General features: G+C 42.4%; 1 long non-coding RNA gene across 4 annotated transcripts in view; it reads left to right on the top strand.

The window, feature by feature from the left end:
• Positions 1–3,482: 3,482 nt before the first annotated feature.
• The window catches only part of LOC124038499, a 58,305-nt gene continuing 40,110 nt past the window's right edge, over positions 3,483–21,677 (top strand). For 2 of the 4 annotated variants that reach the window (XR_006839363.1, XR_006839362.1), the window contains exons 1-3: positions 4,142–4,564; positions 12,329–12,384; positions 13,201–13,387. This is a non-coding gene — a long non-coding RNA (uncharacterized LOC124038499). Of the gene's footprint in view, positions 3,523–4,141; positions 4,565–12,328; positions 12,385–13,200; positions 13,388–21,677 lie in introns of those variants that run through there. The other 2 variants (XR_006839365.1, XR_006839367.1) reach the window with 2 other exon arrangements.

Below are 21,677 nucleotides of genomic sequence, written 5' to 3'. Positions count from 1 at the left end.
GAATAGAAGGGGAAGCACAGGGACAAGACATGACAATCAATGACAAAACATGACAATATCCCTGATCTGACCTGTTTCAATATGCAGAGGCAATATCCCTGATCTGACCTGTTTCAATACGCAGAGACAATATCCCTGATCTGACCTGTTTCAATACGCAGAGACAATATCCCTGATCTGACCTGTTTCAATACGCAGAGGCAATATCCCTGATCTGACCTGTTTCAATATGCAGAGGCAATATCCCTGATCTTACCTGTTTCAATACACATAGGCAATATCCCTGATCTGACCTGTTTCAATACACATAGGCAATATCCCTGATCTGACCTGTTTCAATATGCAGAGGCAATATCCCTGATCTGACCTGTTTCAATATGCAGAGGCAATATCCCTGATCTTACCTGTTTCAATACGCAGAGGCAATATCCCTGATCTGACCTGTTTCAATACGCAGAGGCAATATCCCTGATCTTACATGTGCACATAGCGATCTCTTATTTTTAGGTAGGTTATACCTAATATACATCTCACACACAAATTAAAACCCTTAATCAAACAAAAGGTTCTCAATTGTGGTTTATGATTCATCTCCTCCATCCATTTGTATGCTTCAGATTGCATCAGCAGTTGTTTTTTAATCATATCTACGTATCCCTTAATTTGGTTTTCATACAGATGTTCATAGTCAGACTGTTGTAAAAGGTCAGACATTTCAGTTGCCCAGGCTTCCCCGTATGGATAGATCCCATTGGAAAACTTTACTTGCTATTCTGGCAGTCGGCAAATCCAACAGTTTATTCCAAAGTTTCACCATACACACCTTCCATTTCACCTCACAGGGATCCCAGCCCACGTCCCCATTTATTGCAAGTATAGGTGCAAACTTGTGGACACCGAAAAGTAACATACTGATATGTTATGAACATGTTTGTTTTTAAAACACCTCTTAGCACCCCACACTCCTGCTGAGTCGTCCAGAACAGGACACACACACGTCTGATACAGTTTGGAATATGTAGCATAACCAGTATCTTTGAGTGTTTTAGTTTGTCCTATAACTCCCCCAAGAGCTCTACTTGCTGAGTCGGCCGGGGCAGATGTTGCATATAGAAAGGTAATATGTTCATCAATAAAAAGACCCAAATATTTATAAATGCTAGTAAACTCAAGAATGTCTTCACCAAAACAAAACGGAATAAACACTTATCTTAGTAGCTGGTTTTCTAAAAGTCATTATCCGTGTTTTTGTCTGGTTGATCATGAGTCTCCATCTTTTACACCAATTGACTGCATATAATAACATGTTCTGCAGGTCTTGTTCAGTTTCTGCATTCAAAATAATATCATCAGCATGTAAAAGGACACTTAGCATTTCATCATCATATCTTACTCCAATATTGAACTGTTTAATTTCTTTTGCCAAATAATTTATAAACAAAGCCAACAACGTCTGTGATAGGGCGTCTCCTTGTTTTACACCCGAGGGTGTGGGAAACCAACCTGTCTGATATTCATTAACACACACAAGCAATTGGTACTTTGTAAAGAGTGGATTGCTTGATAAAATTTCCCATCAAACCCTGTCAACAAAATATAGGCTAAAAGATCCCTATTTGCAAAATCAAAAACATTCTGGAAATCAAGGAAACATGCAAAAGTAGGCTTCTCGTCATGTAATCTATTTCTGATTATTGTACAGACCGAGAAGATATGATCTATACAGGCTCTGGATTTATGAAAAACATTTTGTTCTTCCACCAGAATGTTTTGGTGTAATGAAATTGTAATTAGCCTATTGTTGAGGATGGATGAATATAATTTATATTCCGTACTTAATAAACGTATGCCTTTATAGTTCAATGGCACTCTTGGGTCATTTTTGAAGATTTGGGAATGGGATTCACTATAGACTTATACCAAGTGAATGGCTGTATACTGTACTCAAATCATATAGGACATCAATTAATTTAGGGGATTTTTAAACCTCATTAGGCAGTTCATCAATATCAAATCATTTCCCATTTTTTGCAGCGTCAATCACCTTGTTAACTTCTGCCACAGACAGCTCCTCATTTAAGTACGGGTTACCTATATAAGAGGGTTCTAAACGTTGTATTTTCCATTTGAGTTCTTAGGGAACATATGTCTATATAAAACTCTTCCTCAAAATATGTCACATTTACAGTACCTGAGAACAAACTAGCAAACCCCTTCTCCCACTCCTTAAGTACCTGTGTAATATCAGAGTTCAGCACCCCCCCCCCCCTGCTCTTCCCTGACTTCCATTGGAATGTCGTTTTGGTCCTAACTTGTTTATTTGGCTCCAAAACTGTTGCATATTTCTTGTCTGTATCTCCTCAAGGTGTAATAACTGCCCTCTCTGATATGTCCGTTTCAATAGGCACAGTCTTTTATCAAACAAGTTTTTCCTTCCTACACTCTTGTATTCCTATCTTTACACTGTAAAAATAAGTACTCAGCGTTGTGCATTACTGACCATAGATCCCTTAATTCATCATTCCAATTATGCTTGTTCAGCTTGTAAATTTTCCTGAACTTGGAGGGTAATTCTTAATACCCATTTTTTTTCAATTTCAGAATATACAATATCACAACATTTTTCATACCCGTATTAATCATTATAAAAAATCCTTATATTAAGCAAACCAGACAGCATCCTTTTTCTTGTTTTGATTTATTTACGGATAGCTAGGGGTATGCTCCAACTCAGACATCATTTACTAATGAAACATGTGTTTAGTGAGTCCCCCAGATCAGAGGCAGTAGGGATGACTGGGATGTTCTCTTGGTTAGTGTGTGAATTGGATAATTTTCCTGTCCTGCTAAGCATTCAAAATGTAACAAGTACTTTTGGGTGCTAGGGAAATATGTGGAGTAAAGAGTACATTATTTTCTTTAGGAATGTTGTGAAGTAAAAGTAGTCAAAAGTATAAATAGTAAAGTACAAATACCCCCCCCCCCCCCCCCCCCCCCCAAAAACGACTTAAGTAGTACATATTTTTACTTAAGTACTTTACACCACTGAGTAGAGTACAGTAGAATACTGTACAGTATGGTATGATATAGGACAGTAGCATTTTATTCAGTAGAGTAGAGTATAGTAGAGCACAGTAGAGTATAGTAAAGTAAGGAAAATAAAGTATAGTGTACTGTATTGTCCCCTACCTTACTCGAATGTACAATACTGTACTATACTAAACTGTACTGTACTCTACTGAATTAAACTATACTGTACTTTACTCTACTGAACTCTTATGAATAAAACGCTACTGTCTTTTACCATAGAGTGCTCTACTGTACTCTAATTAATTAAACCGTGCGGTGCTGTGATGTTCAAACTTGTGAGCTTTGGATCTCGTCCTCACCACCAAATGTGTACTTGTTTGGGGGTGGAGCTCATTGAACTAATACCCAGCATGCTTTACAAGTGTTTGTTTTAACATTTACATTCTGGTCATTCAGCAGACGCTCTATGCCGAGTCAGTGCATTCAGCTAAGGTAGATAAACAAAAATGTATCACAGTCATAGCATGCAAAAAAATCTGTAACCATTTCTGAGAATTTTATTGTGATTAATGTGGTCTGTTGCTTAAAGCGGTTGGTTGGCCTCCTTTAAACATAATTGCTGCTAGTTTTAAAGCTTTTGATAAAGATGGCTGTGCATGTTATAAATTATATAGTACGCTGTGACCTACAGCTCTTCTTTCCTATATTAAGAGGATGGAACAACGAGTGTGATATAATGCTTACGTCATTAAGAATGCATAGCAGTTGAAATTTGGCCATACAATCAATGACTGAAAAATACATATTTTCAACGTCTGTAAATTACGTATTTTAAACATCCGGGGAAACACTTATTTTCACCTTTCACTCAGCACCTTAAATGCACCTTATTTCAATGTCCTGAAAACACGTCTTTTCGACTTCCGTAAAAGACGTATAGACATGTATTTTCGACATACAGAAAATATTTTTCACCTTTCATTCAGCACACAAAATGCACCTGACGTCAACGTTTGTCTACTGGGGGTTTCTGTCAGCCTACTCTATTTCTATGGCTCAAAATATGTAATGCATAACTGTCCTTTATCATTCCGAGAGCCGGACATGATCATGCTCAAATAGGCTATCACACGTCTCCATTGGTGATGTTCAAACGTTACTTTTTGATTATTATGTGTGACTGTGTGCAGTGACTACCGCAGTTTCAGCCTATGGTTCCGTTTCGCCAGCCGGTGCATGATGCACAGCTCGTGGCTATCACGCTAGTGAACACGAATCGGGATGGGGGAAAAACATAGATGAGAAGCTTTCCCCGGGATTAAAACCCCGTCCTCTTGAAAGGTTCTATATCGTCGGTCGTCGTTAGTCGGCGTCGGTTTCCTTTCTGTACAGTGCTCTCTTACACGCGCGAAAAATCACACAAAGCACAACTACACGTAAAATGGTGTGCTTGAAATGTTTTATTGGGTTTTAATTCAGGTCTTTTAACACGTGGAAGTCAGATGGGAGACCTGAAAACAACAACGGACAAATGGTAAGTGTTGTGTTTCCCTTGCCATTGGACACTGATATACTCTTTGCATGTTTGCTATTGACATAGCCTAAGGTTTATACATTGTTTTATGTATATGTGTTTTTTTATATACAGTGTTGCAATATGTAGGAAATACAGTGTTGCAATACGTAGGCCTAGATCTTTGGTGCTGAAACTAACGGTTTAAATATAATTCAGGTGGAATAGCCTTCTCTCCTTATTTAAAATAATGTTTTTATTTTTTATTTAACCTTCATTTAACTAGGCAAGTCAGTTACATTGTAATGTAGGCCAGCCTATTATAATGTATTGCACTATGAGAATAGCCTCTTGTTGAAAATAGCCTATACTTTTAAATGATACATAGGACTGTGATTCTTTAGTTGTTGATGCCTTGCTTAATTATTAGTGTCCATGATTCTGACTGTCCAAGATTCTGACTGTTTACAATTTTAGCCATTTGTATTGAAAACTATGCAGTTAATGTAGCTTATAATTGTTTTCATTTACATTTTTGTGTTTCCCTGACTCATTTCCTTAGTATATTAGGCCTATAGGAAAATAAGATGGCAACATTGGGAATTTTCATGCTGCTCCTTCTTTCTCTGGTAGTTCATGGTGTAAACAGTCCGTAGTACAGTGTATGTTGTGTAACCAAACACAATATCCTGAGGTAGCTGTATGCTGTGTGCTCAAAAGTCTGAGGCGTGCATTTCGAATGTCCAAGGCTACTGTAGTTATGTGTTTATTACATGTACTTAGTAGTTCATTGAATGAAGCTCATATGACAAACTAGAATGCCAGAAGACCCTGCAACTTTGGCCTTGACCATTCCTCTGACTGAAGTACAGTATACAGGTTTTATATACAGTACAGGTATACATGGTGTACCTTTGTCAAACTAGAGAGGGCCTTCAAGATGGGATAGAAACGTGTCATATAACAGTGTCACATATGGCCAGGTGGTAGATGTGGAATCGTCTTAAAATATAGGGCATGTTTCCTACAATCACACAGCCAGACCTCTTTCTAAGAAAGCCTTAACACATACACTCCCCTATGTATTTATTTAGACAGTGAAGCTAAAACCTTTCATTTGGCTCTATACTCCAGCATTTTGGATGTTTTATATGAGGCGACAATACAGAAGATCACCTTTTATTTGAGGGTATTTTCACACATATCTGTTTTACCATTTACCATTTGAAGGTGTCATAAGTATTGGGACAAATTCACTTATAGTGTATTACATTTAGTCACAAGGATAGTATTTTTTTATTTAACTTTTATTTTACTAGGCAAGTCAGTTAAGCACAAAGTCTTATTTACCATGATGGCCTACCCTGGCCAAACCCGGATGACTCTGGGTCAATTGTGGCCCGCCCTATGGGACTCCCAATCACGGCTGGTTGTGATACAGGCTGGAATCGAACCAGGGTCTGTAGTGATGCCTCTAGCATTGAGATGCAGTGCCTTAGATCGTTGCGCCACTAGCGATAGAACCTATTTGGTCCCATATTCCAATGACCACATCAAGCTTGTGACTACAAACCTTTTGGATGCATTTGCAATTTGTTTCAGTTGTGTTTCAGATTATTTTGTGCCCAATAAAAATGAATGGTAAATAATGTATTGTCATTTTGGAGTCACTTTTAAACTAAATAAGAATAGAATATGATTCGGAACACTTCTACATTAATGTGGATGCTACTATTACTGCGGATAATCATGAATGAATCAAGAATAATGAAGGGAGACATAAATTTAACCCCCCCCCCCCCAAAAAAAAAATGCTAGCCTCCCGTGTTATTTGGGAATGGTGAGAGGTTAGCATGTTTTGGGGACATTTATGCCTCTGCAACTTTCTCACTCATAATTATTCACGATTCATTCATGATTATCCATAATCATGTTAGTGTCCACATTACTGTAGAAGTGTACATTATTAGTGAATTTGTCCAAATACTTATGACACCTTCAAATGGAGGGCCTAGAAACATAAAGTGCATTTATTTATAAATGGTAAAACACATACGTACGAAAACACTACACCCTTAAAAAAAAGGTAACATTCTGTACTGTCGCCTCATATAAAACATTTGATCTCAAATCCAAAATGCTGGAGTACAGAGTTGTAGCTTCGCTGTCCAAATAAATACATAGGGGAGTGTAACAGTAAACTTCTGGTCTGTGTACGAATGACTTGTTCTCCCCTGTTACCTCCTTCCAGCAAGGCCGTGGCGAGGTTGGGAAGGGGAGGGAATTGGGATTTCTGTCCAGAGAATATTGCTGGCCGCCAAGACATAATAATAGAAATATTAACAAACACACACACATCGCAAAGGGAAACAATCTAAACTAAACTGTTCATTTTTACACATACATCTTACACATACTCATACATACATGCACTCTTCTCAGGATCCTCATTCAGCTTTGGGAAAAGCTCTGGCAGATTCTTATTTTCAATTGATAGTTCCTGAGATTTGACATGACTTTTTCTAGCAGTATGTCAGTGGCCTGAGAGCCTGCCACACCTAGATAATGTGTGTCAGCACAAAAGCTGACTAATATGTACTGCCAATTGTAACAGTGCAGAGCTGAGATTGCTTGGTTGCTTCCTATGACTGTAGGTCAGAAAGTTGATGGCTGTAGTATTAATTTGCCTTTTGCATAAAGAGTTGGACTCGCCATATAATTGCAAGTATTAGCCGGTATTGCAGTACGCTCTCATTAACGTTGAACTCACTCATCAACTGAGGCTGTACTCTCCCACGTGCTACCAAACACTTATCAGTCACTGAATGTCATTGAGTTGATGGCTGACTAATGTAAATAACTTGGTGTGTGAGATATTGAGATATGTATATCTGCTTTGGTATTTAACTTTCATAGCCATGTCACATCATTTCCAGTAAGTCACATTCAAACTAATTTCATTGCTGTTCCTGCCCTGGCTCACCTAGGAAATGACAAGTGTGATGCGGCTTTCGAGACAGACAGACAGACAGACAGACAGACAGACAGACAGACAGACAGACAGACAGACAGACAGACAGACAGACAGACAGACAGACAGACAGACAGACAGACAGACAGACAGACAGACAGACAGACAGACAGACAGACAGACAGACAGACAGACAGACAGACAGAGCTGGTGAATGATGTGCATTGCCAGACTAACCCGTAGACCAGACTCAGACTATTGACCATAGCTGACTGGTGGGGCACATCCTCTGTGTAGCCCACTCTCCTCTCCTAAAGTCATCTGTCTCTGTGTTGTGTAATGTCCAAGTCAAATACATGTGAAAAGTCCAAGCTCAGCACATACAGTATGACTAGTTACTTTACTGACAGTACTGGGTGCTTAGAAATGGCCGTTCGCGTTACGTTGGCATGGTTTTTACTGTGTGTGCTTTTCTTGCTGGGTTTCCATGTGATTTTCCGATGACTTTGAAAATGGCCTTTCAAAGTAGTGCATGTTTATCTGTGTGTCTGTGTTTCAGGCCTTTATGTGCATGACCTAATTCTGCAGCGAGCAAATAATCTGCAGTGAAGGCTTTCCTCTGTGTGTGTGTGTGTGTGTGTGTGTGTGTGTGTGTGTGTGTGTGTGTGTGTGTGTGTGTGTGTGTGTGTGTGTGTGTGTGTGTGTGTGTGTGTGTGTGTGTGTGTGTGTGTGTGTGTGTGTGTGTGTGTGTGTGTGTGTGTGTGTGTGTGTGTGTGTGTGTGTGTGCCTGCATACACTCTCCCTCCCTCCCTCTCTCCCTCCCGCCCTCAACGTTTCCTTGTATGAGCCGGCAGAGAGAGGGAGAGAGAGCGAGGGAGAGAAAGGGAGAGAGGGGGTAGTGAGAGCACACTAAGTTCATCTGAGGACAGGGAAATGCTTTTCTTTCCAGTGTGAATCATTTTGGAAAAATGAGTCTCTGGACTGAATTGCCCCAGCAATTTGGCATGTTTCTCCATTCTACTTTATTGTCTATTTTGGCTGAACTCACAGATCTTCGTTTTACTGCCAAGAAAACTTCAGGTCCTTTAAAGATACAGCAGGCAAACCACGTCCTTTAAGCAAATAAAATAAATCTCAGTAGAATGCTGCCATAGCTTCCTGTTTATCTCTGAATTGTGCTGGTTCTCCGAGTCTGCATCCATCCAGCGCCCAGGGAGAATTAGTCAGTTGGCGTTTAAGAGGCAGTTTGAAGAACACCCCCTTTTTTAAAGGATTTAAATGTTGGTAAAATGGACATTACATGTTTAATACGTGGTGTGGGTTTTGGTTCAGATCTTTATTTTTGGTAAGTGAATTTCCACACTAAAGATGTTGCCTTTGATTTCAGAAAGAACCTTGAGTTTATCGGCTGCTCATGCACTTATCACTCAAGCAGTTTGGAAAACAAATGTCTGCAGTGCAGTGAAGAAGAAAAAGAAAGTGTAAGAAGGGTATGGGAGGGAGGGAGGGAGGGAGGGAGGGAAGGAGGGAGGGAGGGAGGGAGGGAGGGAGGGAGGGAGGGAGGGAAGGAGGGAGGGAGGGAGGGAAGGAGGGAGGGAGGGAGGGAGGGAAGGAAGGAAGGAAGGAAGGAAGGAAGGAGGGAGGGAGGGAGGGAGGGGGAGGGAGGGAGGGAGGGAGGGAGGGAGGAGGGAAGGAGGGAGGGAGGGAGGGAGGGAGGGAGGGAGGGAGGGAGGGAGGGAGGGGGAAGGGGAAGGGGAGGAAGGAGGGAGGGAGGGAGGGAGGGAGGGAGGAGGGAGGGAGGGAGGGAGGGAGGGAGGGGGAGGGAGGGAGGGAGGGAGGGAGGGAGGGAGGGAGGGAGGGGGAGTCAGTCCCCTCTCCCACCACACAAATCATTTTGCTGTCTCCCCCCCTGAGAGAGGAGAAGAGACCAGGGATAAGACTGAAGAAAGGAGAGAGAGAGAAAGGGGAGAGAGGGAGTGGCCTGTGTTGGGGTTTAGATGAGGCAGTGGTGGACCCAGTCAGCAACAGCTGGGTCTTTAGTGTCTCACTATGTCTCCCAGCCAGCCTCTATCCCCAGCCCCAGCCTCCAGCCCCAGCCCCAGCCTCCAGCCCCAGCCTCCAGCCCCAGCCTTCCAGCCCTGTCTGAATTATGACACAACAGGGATGGCAAGCAGACTAATTACAATGACTGATTGCCTCTCTGCTGGCATTTCATAGACAGTGATTGTCATGTGAGTGAGCAGGTCTGGAGACCTGGAGGAGGAAGAGGGAGGCTTTTCATTAGCTTGCCTCACTTACTTTGGACAGAAACAGATGCTGATTTAGATGTGTGTGTTTTTTAAATGACATTTGGCACCAGACAGAACTGGTGTGAGGAGGCTAGAAGCCAGAAATACAGGTGATTTTGTAAAAAACAAATGTAGATTTGCTGTTCAGTCTTACTGTGCTGTGTTAGAGCTAAAATATATTACATGTGTTAGTTTTCTTAAAGTAATATCACGTAGGGAACAGACTCTGGATTATGAATGAAATTGGGGGATCTTTTGCATGGTGTACTTTTTCCTAAAACAGCCGTGTCATTTATACTGTGTTATAAAGAAGTAATAAGGAAGTAAAACCAGCTGAGGTGAAAAGGTGCTGGCTTCTAAATAGCAAGAGACAAAGTGATATCCATCGGAGGCCTGTTAGAGGTTATTGAAATAAGTGCAGAATTCTCCCTCTATTGACTTCTCGTAGTGGTCATTTATGAGATGTGTCTCTGTATATTACTGGGCATATTTATTTTCAAAGGGAGACACGTAAAGGCCTTGAACTGTCCATTTGTATGTCAGTCAGTCAGAGAGCACAGTGAAGTGTGATGTGTGTGTTAAGTGGGAGCTGGTTTGGGTTGGTCGGGACGGCTTTGTCCACTGCTTTGGCTTTTGTTCCTTTTAATAATGAATTGCGGAGGCCTTGGCTTGAGCCGGCCTGTCTCATAGCAACTGAAGACAGAGTGGTGAGGCGAGAGAAGGGCAGAGACAATCACGGGCGTATGTCTGTCTCTCGTGGGGCAGACAGACAGACCAGAGCTCAGTCCAAGCACACTGAAGAATACTTAACATGCAAAGAGGAGGAAAACCTATTTGCTTTGTATAATGTGATCTATTACTTCCAGATAACACTGTCATTTAACAAAAAATAAAACTGTAGCTGTGTCATTGTCTGGCATCACAGCTCTCATGTTGTCAACCAATGTTCCATTACACTGTTCCACTTATTTCTTGCCATGATCTTCCCAAATGAACCAGGGACAAACACATGCTGGATATGTACATGTTGTAAAACATGGAATATACACGTAGTAGTATATAAGAGTCTATGACCTCAAATGGGCATCTAACCTTATGACTCAGCTGTCGTTGATTAATGGAAGCCTGTTCCCCTGTATATTAATGTTTGTCCTCAGGTCAGCTGGCACCAGTCACCCGAGACGGGTGTGCGTGTGTGCACATGCTGTGTCTGTTTGTGTGTGTGCTTCTGCGCCCTCGCTCACACTGAGCTAGAGTTTTATTAAACGACGGCAGACCGCTCGAGGCTGGCAATGTTTTGCCCTGTGACCCAGACACTACCTGTCTGCTGCCATGGTTACAGGGACGGAGCAGATTTAGTGGCCTGACTCCAGGGATCACTTTCCCTGTGTTAACAATCAACCCTGCACCCTCACGGCCATAAAACAGCCACCCTGCTGCCCCACGGGCCAGGAGAGACCAGGACACATCAACCCTGCACCCTCACGGCCATAAAACAGCCACCCTGCTGCAGGAGAGACCAGGACACATCAACCCTGCACCCTAAACAGCCACGGCCATAAAACAGCATCAACCCTGCTGCATAAAACCCACGGGCCAGACCAGGACACATCAAGGAGAGACCAGGACACATCAACCCTGCACCCTCACGGCCATAAAACAGCCACCCTGCTGCCCCACGGGCCAGGAGAGACCAGGACACATCAACCCTGCACCCTCACGGCCATAAAACAGCCACCCTGCTGCCCCACGGGCCAGGAGAGACCAGGACACATCACATCAACCCTGCACCCTCACGGCCATGCCCCACGGGCCAGGAGAGACCAAAACAGCCACCCTGCTGCCCCACGGGCCAGGAGGAGACCAGGACACATCAACCCTGCACCCTCACGGCCATAAAACAGCCACCCTGCTGCCCCACGGGCCAGGAGAGACCAGGACACATCAACCCTGCACCCTCACGGCCATAAAACAGCCACCCTGCTGCCCCACGGGCCAGGAGAGACCAGGACACATCAACCCTGCACCCTCACGGCCATAAAACAGCCACCCTGCTGCCCCACGGGCCAGGAGAGACCAGGACACATCAACCCTGCACCCTCACGGCCATAAAACAGCCACCCTGCTGCCCCACGGGCCAGGAGAGACCAGGACACATCAACCCTGGTGCCCTGACGGCTGTTAAAGATGTCCTAAGTGCCCTGTAAGATTAGCTGTACTGCCTAATTGCTGTGGTGTCAGTGAGCGTCTCTCCCTTTGTGATCGGGTTCACTTGGAGCTGTTAGCCTTGTTAAATGAAAGAGCGCGTGAGTATCTGATACCATTTGAAAGCGCTTCTTTGGTTTGCTATTGCATAATGAACTGGACGCAGTATGGAGCATTGTGCTTTGTTGTGAAGGGAAAATATCTTGTCTCTTTGTGCCGTTGTATTACGTCCAATGGATTGTTAGCGTTGACTGTTGTGTTCAAAGACCTTTGTGCTGTGGTTAGATACTGTATTTCACTATGTGTGTTTTTGTTTTTCAGTGTTACAGAGGGTGGCAAGAAGTCCAGATGAAATGGACTTGAATGAAGCAATACAGGTAAAAGATTAATAAGAAGAATGTTCACAGAGATTCTCAGTGCTGTCTCATAATGTGCCCTCATATTAATCATCAGATGGCTCTAGAACCAGTTTTCTCTATCTCTGAACGAAGTACTGAGCTGGCCAAACCAGCTCCCTCTGAATGAAGTACTGAGCTGGCCAAACCAGCTCCCTCTGAATGAAGTACTGAGCTGGCCAAACCAGCTCCCTCTGAATGAAGTACTGAGCTGGCCAAACCAGCTCCCTCTGAATGAAGTACTGAGCTGGCCAAACCAGCTCCCTCTGAATGAAGTACTGAGCTGGCCAAAACCAGCTCCCTCTGAATGATGTACTGAGCTGGCCAAACCAGCTCCCTCTGAATGATGAGTACTGAGCTGGCCAAACCAGCTCCTCTGAATGAAGTACTGAGCTGGCTAAACCAGTTCCCTCTGAATGAAGTACTGAGCTGGCTAAACCAGCTCCCTCTGAATGAAGTACTGAGCTGGCCAAACCAGCTCCCTCTGAATGAAGTACTGAGCTGGCCAAACCAGCTCCCTCTGAATGAAGTACTGAGCTGGCCAAACCAGCTCCCTCTGAATGATGTACTGAGCTGGCCAAACCAGCTCCCTCTGAATGAAGTACTGAGCTGGCCAAACCAGCTCCCTCTGAATGATGTACTGAACTTGCCTCCTATGCACATATCAAAACCAGCCATATGCAAACACATTAGCCTTTCTTTCTTTCTTTCTTTCTTTCTTTCTTTCTTTCTTTCTTTCTTTCTTTCTTTCTTTCTTTCTTTCTTTCTTTCTTTCTTTCTTTCTTTCTTTCTTTCTAGTGACTTGCACTGTTGCAGGTGTCCACCAGATGCTGCAAGCAGACAGAGCCTTTGCGGAAAAACCACATGATTTCACATGTGGAAAATCATCTGATTTCACGTGACATATCCACATGTTTTGCACATGAGAAATCATGCGTTTTTGGAACACATGACATGATGATATTTCACATGTGGATTTTCACAGGTAAATTCCCTGCAAACATATATGTATTATTATGATACACACAGTGCTTTTAACATACAAAGTTTGTTTATGTTTATTTATACATTAATTTTTATTCAACATGACCTTTCCTAAGATTTGAACTCACAACCTCTTGGTTCACAGCATTCTGATCTTGCTGCTATGCCACAATGTCTGTGTCAGTAACTGATTTCACCTTTCTTTCTTTTGCATTACAACAATGACCACTGATTTGACCTATGAACCTGAAAGAGATACTTTGGGATTTTGGCAATGAGTCAGATTAACTTGTGGATACCATTTTTATGTCTGCTTTCAGTTTGAAGGACCTTGTTAACTAGCATGCTAGCAGATACCCATAGACTCGCAATCAAAACGACCTCTAACTTCATTCATATTGGACATAGAGACATAAAAATGATATACACGAGTTCATCTGACTCTGGGGAAGTAGATTGCCAAAATCCCAAAGTATCCCATTAAGTCAAATAAATGACCATACAAAGTCAAATAGAAAAACAACAGGAAAGTTGGACAAACACATTTAGATTGTAGATACTGCACAAAGTAAATCTTTTTTGAAGTATAAACATTCTGCGTGATGAAATAGTACTTACCGGATGGCGAAAATGATTGCGGATGACTACAATACAACATTGAAAAGATCCTGTTAATTAACTTCTGGACCACATCCTGACTGATGGCAATACATTCTTGCATAATCAATGCTTGGAGTTTGTCAGAATTTGTGGATTTTTGTTTGTCTACCCGCCTCTTGAAGAGAGGCGAGACAAGTTCTCAATGGGATTAAGGTCTGGGGAGTTTCCTGGCCATGGACCCAAAATACCAATGTTTTGTTCCCCGAGCCACTTAGTTATCACTTTTGCCGTATGGCAAGGTGCTCCATCATGCTGGATAAGGCATTGTTCGTCACCAAACTGTTCCTGGATGGTTGGGAGAAGTGGCTCTCGGATGATGTGTTGGTACCATTCTTTATTCATGGCTGTGTTCTGAGGCAAAATTGTGAGTGAGCCCACTCCCTTGGCTGAGAAGCAACCCCACACATGAATGGTCTCAGGATGCTTTACTGTTGGCATGACACAGGACTGATGGTAGCACTCACCTTGTCTTCTCCAGACAAGCTTTTTTCCAGATGCCCCAAACAGTCGGAAAGGGGATTCATCAAAGAAAATGACTTTACCCCAGTCCTCAGCAGTCCAATCCCTGTACCTTTTGCAGAATATCACTCTGTCCCTGATGTTTATCCTGGAGAGAAGTGGCTTCTTTGCTGCCCTTCTTGACACCAGGCCATCCTCCAAAAGTCTTTGCCTCACTATGCATGCAGATGCACTCACACCTGCCTGCTGCCATTTCTGAGCAAGCTCTGTACTGGTGGTGCCCCGATCCCGCAGCTGAATTAACTTTAGGAGACGGTCCTGGCGCTTGCTGGACTTTCTTGGGCGCCCTGAAGCCTTCTTCACAACATTTGAACCACTCTCCTTACAGTTCTTGATGATCCGATAAATGGTTGATTTAGGTGCAATCTTACTGGCAGCAATATCCTTGCCTGTGAAGCCCTTTTTGTGCAAAGCAATGATGATGGCACGTGTTTCCTTGCAGGTAAACATGGTTGACAGAGGAAGAACAATGATTCCAAGCACCACCCTCCTTTTGAAGCTTCCAGTATGTTATTCAAACTCAATCAGCATGACAGAGTGATCTCCAGCCCTGTCCTCGTCAACACTCACACCTGTGTTAACAAGAGAATCACTGACATGATGTCAGCTGGTCCTTTTGTGGCAGGGCTGAAATGCAGTGGAAATGTTTTTTGGGGATTCAGTTCATTTGCATGGCAAAGAGGGACTTTGCAATTAATTGAAAATTAATATTTGTGTCATTCTCAAAACCTTTGGCCACGACTGTAAAGTTGAAGTCGGAAGTTTACATACACCTTAGCCAAATACATTTAAACTCAGTTTTTCACAATTCTTGACATTTAATCCTAGTAAGAAATCCCTGTCTTAGGTCAGTTAGAATCAGCATTTTATTTTAAGAATGTGAAATGTCAGAATAATAGTAGAGAGAATGATTAATTTTAGCCTTTATTTCTTTCATCACATTCCCAGTGCTTCATAAGCTTACATACATTCAATTAGTATTTGGTAGCATTGCCTTTAAATTGTTCAACTTGTTTCAAATGTTTCGGGTAGCCTTCCACAAGCTTCCCACAATAATTTGGGTGAAGTCCAGTGAAGTTCCTTGAGTGCCGTCGTGGTATCGGCGTGAGGGAGGATATACACGGCTGTGACAATAACCGATGAGCATTCCCTTGGGAGATAATTCGGTCTGCATTTGATTGTTAGGAATTCTAGGTCATGTGAACAAAAGGACTTGAGTTCCTGTATGTTGTTACAATTACACCATGAGACGTTAATCATGAAACATACACCCCCGCCCTTCTTCTTCCCGGAGAGATGTTTATTCCTGTCGGCGTGACGCACAAAGAATCCAGATGGCTGTACCGACTCCGACAGCATATCCAGAAAAAAACATGTTTCCATAAACAATGTATGTTACAATCCCTGATGTCTCTCTGGAAGGCAACCCTTGCCCTAATTTCATCTATCTTGTTATCTAGAGACTGGACATTAGCGAGTAATATACTCAGAAGTGGTGGGTGGTGTGCGAGCCACTGTGGTTGGTGGTGTACACATTCTGTCTGCCTCTTCTCCAGCAGTGTTGTTTTGGGTCAACCTCTGGAATCAGTTCAAATGCCCTGGGTGGTTCAGACAAAGGATCCGCTTCGGGAAAGTCGTATTCCTGGTCGTAGTGCTGGTAAGTTGACATCGCTCTGCAAAGTTTTCCTAAGGATTAGAAGCGAGACAGCCCTCTCATTCGAACAACAGATAGTCCCAGAAAATAATCTTAAGAAAGTTTGTTCTGAAGTGTATGTCCTATATCTAGGAGATACAGTTTATTCGGAAAGTATTCAAACCCCTTGACCTTTTCCACATTTTGTTACATTAGAGCCTTATTCTAAAATAGTTTTTCCCCTCACCAATCTACACAAAATACCCCATACTGACAAAGCAAAAACAGGTTTTAAAATGTTTAGCAAATCTCCAATAAAAAAAAACGTAAATATCACATTTAAATAAGTATTCAGACCCTTTCCTCTGTACTTTGTTGAAGCACCTTTGGCAGCGATTACAGCCTAGAGTCTTCTTGGGAGTGACGCCACAAGCTTGGCACACCTGTATTTGGGGAGTTTCTCCCGTTCTTCTCTGCAGATCTCCTCAAGCTCTGTCAGGTTGGATGGCAGCTTTGCGCACTTTGCACACTCTTGGCATTCTCTCAACCAGCTTCATGACAATTATCTACTTGATTCTGGGCAGTTTTAGCAAAATGCAGAAATGCATTATTGCCTATACGTCTGTGGCCATATCTTTTTCACACTCACATATCTGGTGGTGTAGCTGCACTGTACAGTACATTTGAGTTTGCTAGCGACCAAGAGGTTATGAGTTCGAGAACCATTGGCTTGGCCCATCCAATCAGAATCAGATTTTCCCCACAAAAGGACTTTATTACAGACATAAATACTCCTCAGCACCCTCCAGCATGGTACAGTGCCTTGCGAAAGTATTCGGCCCCCTTGAACTTTGTGACCTTTTGCCACCTTTCAGGCTTCAAACATAAAGATATAAAACTGTATTTTTTGTTATTGATTTGATAAAAAAGTTTGAAATATCCAATAAATGTCGTTCCACTTCATGATTGTGTCCCACTTGTTGTTTATTCTTCACAAAAAAATACAGTTTTATATATTTATGTTTGAAGCCTGAAATGTGGCAAAAGGTCGCAAAGATCAAGGGGGCGGAATACTTTCGCAAGGCACTGTATTTGCACACTCCCTCAAAACGTCAGACATCTTTGGCATTGTGTTGTGTGACAAAAAGGGCAAATTCTAGAGTGGCCTTTTATTGTCCCCAGCACACCTGTGTAATGATCATGCCTTTTAATCAGCTTCTCGATATGCCACACTGATCAGATGGATGAATTATCTTGGCAAAGAGATAAACTCACTAACAGGGATTTAAACGAATTTGTGCACAAAATTTGAGATAAATATGTTTTTTTTTGTGCTTATGGATGATATCTGAGATCTTTTATTTCAGCTCATGAAACATGGAACATGGGACCAACACTTTACATGTTGTGTTTATATTTTTGTTCATTAGATTTATTTAATCTTTACGGCAAAGTCCAGAAATGTGTTCTTGCCCATCTCCATTATGTCAAGTGCAGAGGTTATGAGTTCAAATCCCAAGGGAGGTTCAGTCTCAACTAATTATCATCTGTCCCTTAACAACTGAATCTAACTGTAAAAATACAGTAACTACTTGTAGATTTACAGTATTGTCACTGCAACTAGACAAAAACATCCAGGAGACCATGACTGTTTTAATTGAATTAAGGTCAATTATGCCTTTCAAAGTAAAATATTGTGAATTACATTCCACACTGGGTTTTCACAGAGCTCTATTTTAATTTATTCCGACCACAGCACCGCCATGGTTTTGATAAACAGAGTTGGCATTTGGATTGGAGCTTGTGCTATGCCCACAAATACATTTTTAATTTACATCAAAATGAACATTTTGCAATAGCCATCTCGGTCTCCGGACTTGAACCCCATTGAAGTACCGTGGTTTGAATTGAAGAGGGCAGTCCATAAGGGTAGACAAAAGATATGGAAAGATTCTATGTGGAGGAATGGTCTAAGATCCCTCCCAATGTGTTCTCCAATCTCATAAAACATTTCAGAAAAAGGCTCAGTGTTGTTATCCTCGCAAGGGGAGAGTGCTAGAGTATTGAAAACAAGGGTGCCAGTAAGTGTGACCTTTATCTTGAGATTTTATTTTATTACTTGTTAAACAAAATCTCTTTCTCTGAGCATATGTATTAGTACAAATCATAATTTTGTTAGTATACCATATGCTGTGGCTCAGTAGACTATTTGTATTATTTATTATATACAGAAATTGAGAAAAATACTGTTTTTTAACATATGATTTTTTTGTAAATAGATAAGAGTCATGAAAATACATTGAAATGAGTTACTGTTTTCAATAAATGTAAAATATTAGACAATTGGCAGAAATTTAGGTTTTCATCAGACAGTGATGATACAGTATGTGTGCCAGCAAATACATTTATTTTGTGTGATTATTGCGTGTCTGTCTAGTAGGTACTGTAGAACTGTATTAGAGAGTAAAAAGAAAGGTTCCGTCACGTGCTGAGTCGAGTCGAGCAATTTAACAGTTAACACTGGGACAAAGCCAGGCCTGCGCAATGCATGCTGGGAAGTTTGGCTGCCAGACAAATTGCCTGCAAAGTTTCAGCTCAAACTCTTGCTAAGGCTGAAACTGAGAGTGGAAATGAGAGGAGCAACAAAAGAGAAAGAGAGAGAAAGATGGCTAAAAGCTGAGTGTGCTCCTAAGCATTCCTGAAGCATGGAGAGAGACATGGGACTGTACAGTACTTACCAGAAGAAACAATATGTGGAACTTTGGTTTACTTCTTTCGATGGAGAATATGGGGACATTTTTACTATTCTGCCTTTACCACAGCCCGAATTGAATTAAATACATTTGACACATTCTTTCCCCCATCAAAATGACATAGGAAGGTGCAATGTAGCACGTTGTTACATATGACTGACAACTTTTACATTGTGCAGTGATGTAGCATGTAGCTAGGAGGAAGGTTTAAATTTGTTCTTAAATCTAATGTTCGTATAAAAATCTAATGTTCGTATAAAAATACACAAACAGCAAACTATGTAACATAATTTTATTCAATTGTTACACACGTTATTCAAATGTGCACAATAAAGATTAATAATGTAATAATAGTCCTAATCCAATTGAATATCTATCAACACTGGAAATTGGAACTTCCAACACAGGTTGGGGTGAAACACAAGTTATTTTAAACACAATCTACAAATCTTCAGATTCCACATACAATTCACGACACAGTATTATATTTTAAAATCAGTTTTGTATTTTAAAATCTTTGAAAGAGTCCCACAACAGGTTTTGCTACCCAGTAGCTATATAGTTCTGTCTCGCCATTCTTAAGGGCCTTCATCTGTCTGTCATAGAGGTGTGGCTGGTCCATTAAAAGGCTGTGTGTGTAATGATGGGAGCAGAAGAGAGACGAGGCTGAATATAGAGACTGGCACCTCTGTGGCAGCCTGGTAAGGCTCTCTCTCTCTCTGAGTCTCTTCAGCGTCCCCTCGTTTGGCTCTCACACATTGTGCCATTCAGCCCTAGACCGTATATTCACCCTGTTCTGAGACGAGGCAGACTGCTATTGTGTGCGCAAGCTCATTTGAATAGCCTTCAGTATTTTGTGTGAGCAAGTCAGGGCTATTTGCATTTGTCACAAAGGTTTACAGGTCAATTGAGGCAGGCTAGAAAAATAACACATGCCAAGGAGAGTGTTTTCTCCTCTCTCTCCCTCCATCTATCTCTCTCTCCCTCCCTCACTCTCTCTCTCTCCCTCCATCTTTCTCTCCCTCCCTCTCTCTCTCTCTCTCTCTCTCTCTCTCTCTCTCTCTCTCTCTCTCTCTCTCTCTCTCTCTCTCTCTCTCTCTCTCTCTCTCTCTCTCTCTCTCTCTCTCCCTCCTTCCCCCTCTCTCTCCCTCCTTCCCTCCCTCACTCTTTCCCTCCTTCCCTCTCTCTCTGTCTCTCCCTCACTCTCTCTCCCTCCACCTTTCTCTCCCTCCTTCCCTCTCTCTCTGTCTCTCTCTCCCTCCTTCCCTCTCTCTCTCTCTCCCTCACTCTCTCTCTCCCTCCATCTTTCTCTCCATCTCGCTCTCTCTCTCTCCCTCCTTCCCTCACTCTCTTTCTCCTTCCATCTTTCTCTCCATTTCTCTCTCTCTCCTTCCCTCTCTCTCTCTGTCTCTCTCTTCCTCCCTCACTCTCTCTCCCTCCATCTTTCTCTCCGTCTCTCTCTCTCTCCCTCCTTCCCTCTCTCTCTGTCTCTCTCTCCATCCTTCCCTCTCTCTCTGTCTCTCTCTCTCCCTCACTCTCTCTCTCCCTCCATCTTTCTCTCCATCTCTCTCTCCACCTTCCATATCTCTCTGTCTCTCTCTTGCTCTGTTGATTATATAGAGCTAAGGGTCTGAAATACTTTTGTTGGCATCCAGGGTGCCAGCTGGGGATCAGTTAGTGGAGAGAGAGGTGTGCGGTGTGCAAGCCTTCCATTCCTGCCCTGTTGGCTGACAGACAGACAGACAGACATGGTGGGTGATGGAGGCTGGTGCCAGGCCAGCAAACCAAGACAGCACTCAGACAGACACAACTAATCCCTTCAATTTGACAAGCTCTATGGGCTCCCTATTGTGTGTTGCTAGTGTGTGAGTGCATGTGCATGCATGTGTGTGTGCGTGCGTGCAAGTGCGTGTTGCATGTGCGCATGGGGATGCCAGTCTCTGAGAACGTTTTTGAGCGTGGCCGGGACCTCATACACAAGGGTTGATATGTTTGTTTGGGTGTGCTGGTGTGTTGTACTTCTTCTGTCTGCTGCAGTGCAGCCCGATAGAACCCATATAGTGAAGAAGCAGTGTGCTCTGTTTCACATGGTGTGTTGACAGGATAGGGGTGTGTCTGTCTCCAGCACTGTGCTGTACTGTGCTGTATTGTGCTGTGCAGCGTGTTCGTCGTCAGTGTGTGCGTGTGTGTGTGTGTGTTCGTCAGTTGGTGGATGATGCTGACAAGGACGATGTGACGTCTTCTCAGCAGACAGTGTGACAGTGGGAGCGAGGGCTGGGAATTACCAGGGTCCTCTCGATTCTCTCAATTATATGTATTGCGATACAATACTGTGATTTTATTGCGATTTGATGTTCCAAACATATTACTAACCATATGTCTGCTGCAGACGAACAAGTCATGGAAATATACAGTGGGTCAAAAAAGTATTTAGTCAGCCACCAATTGTGTAAGTTCTCCCAATTAAAAAGATGAGAGAGGCCTGTAATTTTCATCATAGGTATTTTTCCTTCATAGCTTGTTCTCCATGTTCTTTTTAAATAGGGAGCCAGTTTGTTGTCAGCACTTACAGTGGGGCAAAAACGTATTTAGTCAGCCACCAATTGTGCAAGTTCTCTCACTTAAAAATATGAGAGGCCTGTAATTTTCATCATAGCTACACTTCAACTCTGACAGACAAAATAAGAGAAAAAAAATCCAGAAAATCACATTGTAGGATTTTTAAT

The sequence above is a fragment of the Oncorhynchus gorbuscha genome, linkage group LG01 (genome assembly GCF_021184085.1).
Source record: "Oncorhynchus gorbuscha isolate QuinsamMale2020 ecotype Even-year linkage group LG01, OgorEven_v1.0, whole genome shotgun sequence".
Classification (NCBI taxonomy): Eukaryota; Metazoa; Chordata; class Actinopteri; order Salmoniformes; family Salmonidae; genus Oncorhynchus; species Oncorhynchus gorbuscha.
The sequence above is the reverse complement of the archived record's forward strand: the minus strand, read 5'-3'. Positions and strand labels throughout refer to the sequence as shown.